The sequence below is a fragment of the Prionailurus bengalensis genome, chromosome A1 (genome assembly GCF_016509475.1).
Source record: "Prionailurus bengalensis isolate Pbe53 chromosome A1, Fcat_Pben_1.1_paternal_pri, whole genome shotgun sequence".
NCBI lineage: Eukaryota > Metazoa > Chordata > Mammalia > Carnivora > Felidae > Prionailurus > Prionailurus bengalensis.
This window is the reverse complement of record NC_057343.1, coordinates 212,446,893-212,455,225: the sequence shown is the minus strand read 5'-3', so window position 1 is coordinate 212,455,225 and position 8,333 is coordinate 212,446,893.

The following is an 8,333-nucleotide window of genomic DNA, read 5'->3' as shown; positions in this document are numbered from 1 at the left end:
CCCTCATACATATGCGTGTTTGCGCACACCCCGGTACATAGACACGCAAACAAACCGTAATACAGTTTTTACAAAACAAGAGTCTTGGAAAAGAAAATGCAGATCAGAATGAAAGCTGTGTGTTTCCAAGGCTTTGGAAGAGGAAGGGATCATTTTTTTCTTCTCCTAACATTACCTGATTCAGTGATCCATAAAGATAAATACAATGATAATAACAAACTGGCTAGTTTTTCTTTCCATTTTGAAGAGAAAGCTTCTGCCTTTGAATGGTATCTGGTTAATTTGCGGCGGGGGGGGGGGAACATTTTTATTCCCTTAATGTGTATTTTTCATTTATGTTGATTCAATCTCATGCTAAACTGCATAAAAAGGCTAGTAAACGTTCCTGTAAGAGAATTCAACTCTAACATTCATATCCTGGTTATGTTGGCAGCGGTAAAATATTTTCCAGAGTGTGTTACTCACATCACACATGACTCTTAGAAGGCTATGCCCATTTGCAGCAAGAAAACTTGGTAGCAATTTGAGTTGGAGTTAGTTTGGAAATGTTTTGCTTTCATTTGACTTTTTACCTAAGCTACGCCCACTGGGAAAATCTTTTCTTTGCTCCTGTATTTTCTAACCCTTATCTTCCCTGACTCTCTTCCAAATATGTAGTCGGTTACATTAGAGATTTAGGCAATTACAGTCCACATGTTTCCCCCTAAAGTGGCTGAGAAAAGGGTTAGGGCAGGAGGGTGGCTGCTTTGTCCTAACAAATAGCTTCCCATTTTTGTTCTCTTTAACAGCAAGGATTCGTAGGTGGTTGCTCGGGGCACACAAAGTTAATGGTGTTAAGGCTATTCCTGACAGCACAATATTTCTACACAGCATATTTTGCCAGTCTTTTACAAATACCTGCTGGCAATGCAGAATTTGTAAAGGTTGCTGGCAGCCATTACCAGGTCTGAATCAAAAGGACAGTTGCAGGTTGCTATTCGTGGACCATGGTCTGACGGGGGCCTCAGGGAAACTTGAAGGTGCCAGGCAGTTTCGTGTATCTGTAATTGAATACCCAATAATCCAAGCGACACAGGATGTCTGAGTTCATAGTCTTTGCGTGATTTTTCAGCTGGGTAAGAAAACTGGCCAGCTTACTTAAATTAAAAGCACAGCAGGTGGTAAAAAGTTTATTGGAACCCTACAGAATTGGTGTCTCCAACAGCAATAATTGATTCAGTCTACAGTCGACCTGTTTGTTGTTTCTCACCGTGAGTGTCACATAGTTTTCTGATTTTCTTTCAAGATTTGTACAGATTTTATAATGTTTAATTAAAAGAGCATTATATTCCTATGGTGTGTATACTCACAAGTGCCCGGGCATAAAGAGGGTTCCAAATATTCTAGTGCTACAATAATTATTTGATTCTACAGAGCTTTGCCTAAGCAAAATTAAATGGAGGTAAATCCAAGGATGGGCTGTTTTTGATTTTTAAGGAGAGACCACTCACAGCCTCTACTATTAAAGGTGGTCTATACATATATTGTCATAATATAACAAAACATGATGACAATGAACATTTATGATTCAGAATAAATGCTAAGCACTTCAGTGCATTCAGTCATGTAAACCTTCAACACGTCCGTGATGGGGGTACTTTGATTATCCTCATTTTATATATTAGGAAACAGGCCGGCAAGGGGCAGAGAAAGAAAACAAAGTTAAGTGTGCTTCGCTTAGACCTATAGACTTAAACGCTAGTTATACTGCCACTACCTACCCCCCAGAGAAAGTTCTAGAGGGCTGGGGAGATGACACAAGTAACCATTGTAGTATCTTGTGCTGAGTCCTGCTTAAGTACCATGGCAGTTGTTGGCAGTAATTCAATACCAATATTTTCTCAGCATTGAATTGACTTGCCGTCACCTTGATGCTGGGTTTGAGGGAACAATGATTTGTTAACCCCTCAGATTTACAGGTGACAGGTAAGCACACACAGCTATCTCTGTCAAAGAGGAAAAATAGTGAAGAACATAGAGTGATGGACTGTGGGTCATGAGACATGGATTTTGACTCACTTTTCCGCTAATTAACTGTGTGCCTTTGGTCAAATCACTCTTACCCCCCCCCCTTTTTTTAAACCTCACTTTCAGCTACACTTGTCTGCAGGTGTAACTGCAGTCCACAGGACAGGACTACCCGTGATTGCATTTTTACTTGGAAGCAGAGATGACATGACTTTCTACTTCCAGAAGCTCTTGGTAGGAATTTGGGGACATGGGAATTTAGCCAGCTTAACCTGTGGTGTTTGCTGGATTCTGGCCACATCAGGCTTCAAGTCCTCCAAGGCAGGGTCTATGCCTGCTTAATTATCCTTTGGCAGCATGGGCAAGGCCATCTTTTTAGTAATGTTATTGGATAATGACAGAAATAAATTGTGCGGGTAGAGGGCAGTAAAGTAGGTACGGAATACCAGTTTTAGACATTGGACAGCAGGTACACATGACAGTAATTCGTGAGAAAAGGGAAACAAATGAGGTGAAACCCACGTTTACAGGGCTGGTTTCATTCTGAGGCTTCTTGGCTTGTAGATGTCATTTCACTGTGGCCTTACACGGTCTTTCCTTTGTGCGTGTTTATGCCCTTGTCTCCTCTTCTTATAAGGACATCAGATATATTGGATTAGGGCCTGCCCTAGTGACTCATTTTAACTTAATTGCCTCCTGAAATAACTTATCTCCAAATTTGCTTACATTCTGAGGTCCTCAGGGTTAAGACTTCAACATATGAATTGGAGACACAATTTGACCCATAACGCAGGTTAATGATGTATCAGGTGGGATTTGGAAGAGTATTGAGTGAAGGGAGACTTATGTAGGTGTGGGCAGTGTTACAAGATGAACAGGGATGATGAGGAACCAACCTGAAGCTGTTTGTCTCCTACAGACCTGCTGTTAGTATATGAAATTAGAGCTGGTTTTGTGAACTAGTGGCTTCATGATAGGAGCTGTGGTCATAGGAGGCCTGAGATGTAGCATCCTGTGGGGAGAAAATACCTCGATCTTCCTCTCTCACCTATGAATTTCTTGTTCACATCAGCTAAACTCAATATGTAGCTGAGGGTAAGGGCACTTAGATAATGCAGTTCTTAGGGCCTGGCCCCGCCTAGAACCCAGATCCTGGGAGAGACAGGCAGACAACAAGTCTAGATGACAAGAAAACAAACACAAAACACAAAACAAAAAGTGAAAAAAAAAAAAAACAAGAAAAAAGATGAGCACATCTCCAATTCTTAATGCTGAGAGATTTTATTGTGAATGGATTTCCATTTTATCGAATCTTTTTTCTGCGTATGTTGAAAAACAATCATGCTTTGTTTCTTTAATGCAGTGAATTACAAAATAGTTTCCTGTTTTTCTAGGGTAAATCCAACAGGGTCGTAACATATTACCTGTTATATTTATTGCTGGTTTTGGTGTGCTAATGTTTTACATAGCATTTTCCATCTGTATTCATGAGTGAGATTGGTCCTGTGATTTTCTTTGTTGTACTTCATGATTAAATTTGATAACAAGGTGAGGCTGGCCTCTATGAGTTTGGGCATACTCTCTCTTTCTCTCTCTCCCTCTCTCTTTCTCTCTTCATTATCAGGAAGAACTTGTATAAGCTTGGAATTATCTGTCTCTTGAATGATGCGATTCTCTAGTAAAGCTATGTGGGTCCAGTAATTTTGTGTTAGGGAGATTTTATATACGGATTTAATTCAAGGATATAGAAATATTTCTTTTTGAAGAAATTTTAACAAGTTGTATTTTTCATAGAATTCACCCATTTCCCTCAAAGTTTTCAAATATATTGACAAAGTCATTCACTCTGGTTTTTAATTTGTGTTGATTTAGGATTTTTATATAATTCTTCAGTAAATGTCTACATTCCTAGGAATGCTTTTTGCCTTGAACTACATTTTTTTCTAATGATTTAATTACTAATTACCTGATCACTTTTTCCATCTTTTATCTTTAATTTTTGTTTTCTTACGTGATGGGTAGGTCCCTCACAAACAACATGTACCTGGATTTATGAAACGACTTACTGAAATTTAATATACATGCAGAAATACGCATGAACCTTGAGTAGATTGCTCATTGGATTTTTACAAAGTAGACTCAGTTGTGTAACCAATACCCAGATGCTTCATCAGATGCCCACCTGTCTCCTTTCTAGTCTTGCCTTCCTCTTCCTCTCACCAAGGGCAATCACCGTTCTCACCTCTAACCTCATGGACTAGTTTTGCCTGTTTTTGTGCTTTCTGTATATGGAACTCTACATTGTCTTATCTTTCATGTCCGTCTTCTTTCACTCAATATGGTTGAGAGATCTATCCATCTTGTCATATAGAATTGTGGATTGTTCATCCTCATCACCGTATATGATGCCATTGTGTAAAATATGCCAACATTAATTTCTTCACTCTACTGTAAAATGAGTGTTTGAGAAGTTTCTGGGTTTTGACTGTTATGAATGTGTTGCTAAGAAAACTTCAATTCATGACTTTCTGTGAAGTAGCATTTCCATTGGGTGCATACCAAGGCTTTAATTCATGTAATTTCTTCTAAATATTGATATCTTTGGGTTAATTTTTGCTACCTTATTACATGCCTCATATTAGTACCATTTTGATTTCTTTTTCTTTTCTTTCTTTCTTTGGGTCAGTTAATTGAGATTGTGTTTTCTTTGTCCGTTTTCTCTTCTCTGCTTGTTGGGAAGTTATATATTATATTCTATAACCATTCTTCTCGCAGCTACCCTGGCTATTTTTAAAAAGTGTTTATTTGTTTATTTTGAGGTGGGGGGGAGAACAAGCATGTGAGCAGGGGAGTGGCAGAGAGAGAAGAAGAAAGAGAATCCCAAGAAGGCTCTGTGCTGTCAGAGCTGAACCTTGAGATCATGATCTGAGCTGAAATCAAGAATCGGATGCTTAACCAACTGAACCACCCAGGTCCCCCACCCTGGCTATTTTAACATATATGCTTAATATAATAAATTTTATCTCTACCCTTCTCTTGAATAATACGGAGACCAGTTTTGTTCATATCCCCAAGCAATTTATAAGCTCTTACTGTCCAGTATTTTCATTTTGGCCCATTAGCTACCATACATTGGAAATTTTGATTGCTTTGTATTCCATCAATATTTGGTTAGTATTATCTATATTTACCAATATATTTGCATATTATTTCTTTTATTGCATCATAGACCTTCCATCTAGTGTAGTTTCCTTGTGCTAAAGTACACCCCTTAAAGTTTCCTTTTAAGAGATATTTTGGCAGTGAACTCGCTAGGTTTACGATCATTTAAAAATGCTTTTATTTTCCCCTCAGTTTTAACAGTTTGCTGGTGCCCAATTCTTAGAACTTTTTTTCTAAGCAGGATAAATATGTTTCCACTTCCTTCCAGCTTTTATTATTACTGTTGAGAGTAAGCTGACAGTGCGGCTTGTTGGCAGGGAGCTGTTAATTATCTCTGGCTGCTTTTAAGATCTCTTTTTCTTTGGTATTGTGCAGTTTCACTATGATGCATCTGAGACTAGATTTATGTGTATTCATCCTGCTTGAAAATCAAGTGGCTTCCAGGTTCTTAGGATTGGTGTATTTCAATAATTCTTGAACATTCTGTAATTACTTCCTTGGATGTTGGTTTTTGAAGATTCTATTCTCTCTCTCTGAAACTCTAATTAAATCTATGTTCATCTCACTCACTTGTGTGCCTCTTAACCTCCCTTTCATATTCTCCTGAGTGGCATTTTGGATTATTTATTTAGAGCTAGGGGCGCCTGGTGGCTCAGTCGGTTGAGCGTCCGACTTCGGCTCAGGTCATGATTTCATGGTCTGTGAGTTCAAGCCCTGCGTCAGGGCTGTGCTGACAGCTCGGAGCCTGGAGCCTGCTTCGGGTTCTGTATCTCCCTCTCTCTCTGCCCCTCCTGCACTCATGCTCTGTCTCTCTCTGTCAAAAATAAGCCAACAGTAAAAAAAATTATTTAGATCTATATTCAGTTTTATCAATTACCTTCCAGCTCTAGCCTTCTGTTTAATCGTTGAGTATTTAACTTTAATTATATATTTCATTCCTTGTACTTCTATTTAATTCATTTTTAATCTTCCTAGCATTTACAGTGTCTTGTTCCCTGCTTGTATTTTCAAATTATTCTTTAGTTTCTTTAAATATGATAATAATGTTATTCTGTATTTTGTATTTTATATTTCAAATATTGGAAGTTTTTGAGGACTCTCATTCAAGATTTCAATCATTGTGTCTTTTGTGTGTGTGTGTTTTATGAATTTTGACTATGGGTTATTCATGTTCTTTATTTTTTCCTGTGGTACTTCTTTGAGTCCTGGCGTAGAGTTCCTTATGAGATTATTTGTACATGCTTCTGTTAGTCCTCTGGCGGTCGTACTTTACCAGACAGGGTAGGCTACATTAGGTAGGATAACAAACTTGCCCCAAATCTCTGTTTCTTAATATAGCTTAGGTTGATTTCCTATTTATGCAAAGTCGGTTGTAAATTCAGGGAGCTTTCCAAGGCATGTGATCTCCATCCTGGCTAACTGAGTTTCCAATATCTTGTAGATGCTTTATCTGGAACACATATCCACCTTGGTAAACACTGCTAGGGAAGACAGTGCTAGACATGTCTCAGCAGCCTTACTTTCCTTTTGTCCAGAAGTAACCTGTGTCTCATCTGCTTATGGCCGATTGGCCAAAATTAGTCATGAGACCTTGCCCAGTTGCCAAGAAGCTGAGAAATGTGGGAAAGCTCTTGGGATATCAGGTGGACACCATAGTTTTCCGCCACAACAAAATCCAGCAACACCTGATTTAAATTCTCCACTTGAAACTTCTGCATAAAAAAGGTAAATCCTAGGGTGCCTGGGTGGCTCAGTCAGTTAAGCAGTGTTGACTCTTGGTTTCCGCTCAGGCCATGATCTAGCAGTTTGTGGGACCAAGCCCTGCCTTGAGCCTCATGCTGACAGCTTGAAGCCTGCTTGGGATTCTGTCTCCCCTCTTTCTGCTATCCCCCCTGTGCACACATACCTGTCTCTCTGAAAATAACAAATAAACATTAAAATTTCTTTAAAGGGGCGCCTGGGTGGCTCTAAGCGTCCTACTTTGGCTTGGGTCATGATCTCGTGGTCCCTGCGCGTAAGCCCCAGGTAGGGGTCTGTGCTGACAGCTCAGAGCCTGGAGCCTGCTTCAGATTCTCTCTCTCTCTCTCTCTCTCTCTCTCTGCCCCTACCCTGCTCTCACTCTGTCTTTCTCTCTTTCAAAAACATTTTTTTAAAATAAATAGATAAATAAATATAATTTCTTAAAAAAAAAAAAAGTAAATCCCAACCAAAATTTGTGTGATAGTCATCTTGGAAAAATGAATTCTTACAGGAGATTTTTCCTTCATCTGGTACCCAGATGGAGACAAGCATGTTCTCATGCTGTGCTTTTTGGCATGTAAACATTTATTATTTGTTTAACACTTAGAAAGTACTACCTTTTGAAGTTCCAGGTTTATGTGGAACTCTTCTAGAGAGTTCCCTAGAGACCTCCTGTCTCCTCTACCATGTGCAGGCAACCGACTCCAAGTGGAAGCCCCAAATCTTTATGGTTTGGCAGATACCCTCAGAGCAAAATTGATCTTGCCTTTATCACTTACCCACTAAGGGTCCTGCTTACAATTTGTTTTGTGAGACCAGCAGATTCCTTATGTTTTTGACAGCTCAGCAATGCATTTAAAATGATGCTTTAAATTTCCCTCGGGATTTTAATTGTTACCACCGAGAGGCTAGTTCAGGGTATGTAATCTGCCATATTATCAGAAACAGGAGTCCACTATAGAATTTTGAATTATTTAGTATATTCTTAGTTGTATATTATTTAACTTATACCTATAGGGTCTCCTTAGTTAAAGCCAGGAAGAATTAATGTATTAAATTTGAAATAAAATTGAATGAGTAACATGAAAGTGACCATATATCTGCAATTTCACTTCAAGATGACTTTTAAAAAATCTTTTTTAAATGTTTATTTGTTCTTGTGAGAGAGAGACAGAGCACGAGTGGGGGAGGGGCAGAGAGAGCGGGAGACACAGAATGTGAAGCAGGCTCCAGGTTCTGACCTGTCAGCTCAGAGCCCAACTCTAACTCATGAACCGTGAGATCATGACCTGAGCTGAAGTCAGACTTTTAACTGACTGAGCCACTCAGGTGCCCCCAAGATGACTTTTAATAGCTCTATTAATTGTATTCTTTTTGTCAATTAGTGTATACATATAAAATCATCTTTAATGTTTCAAAAATCT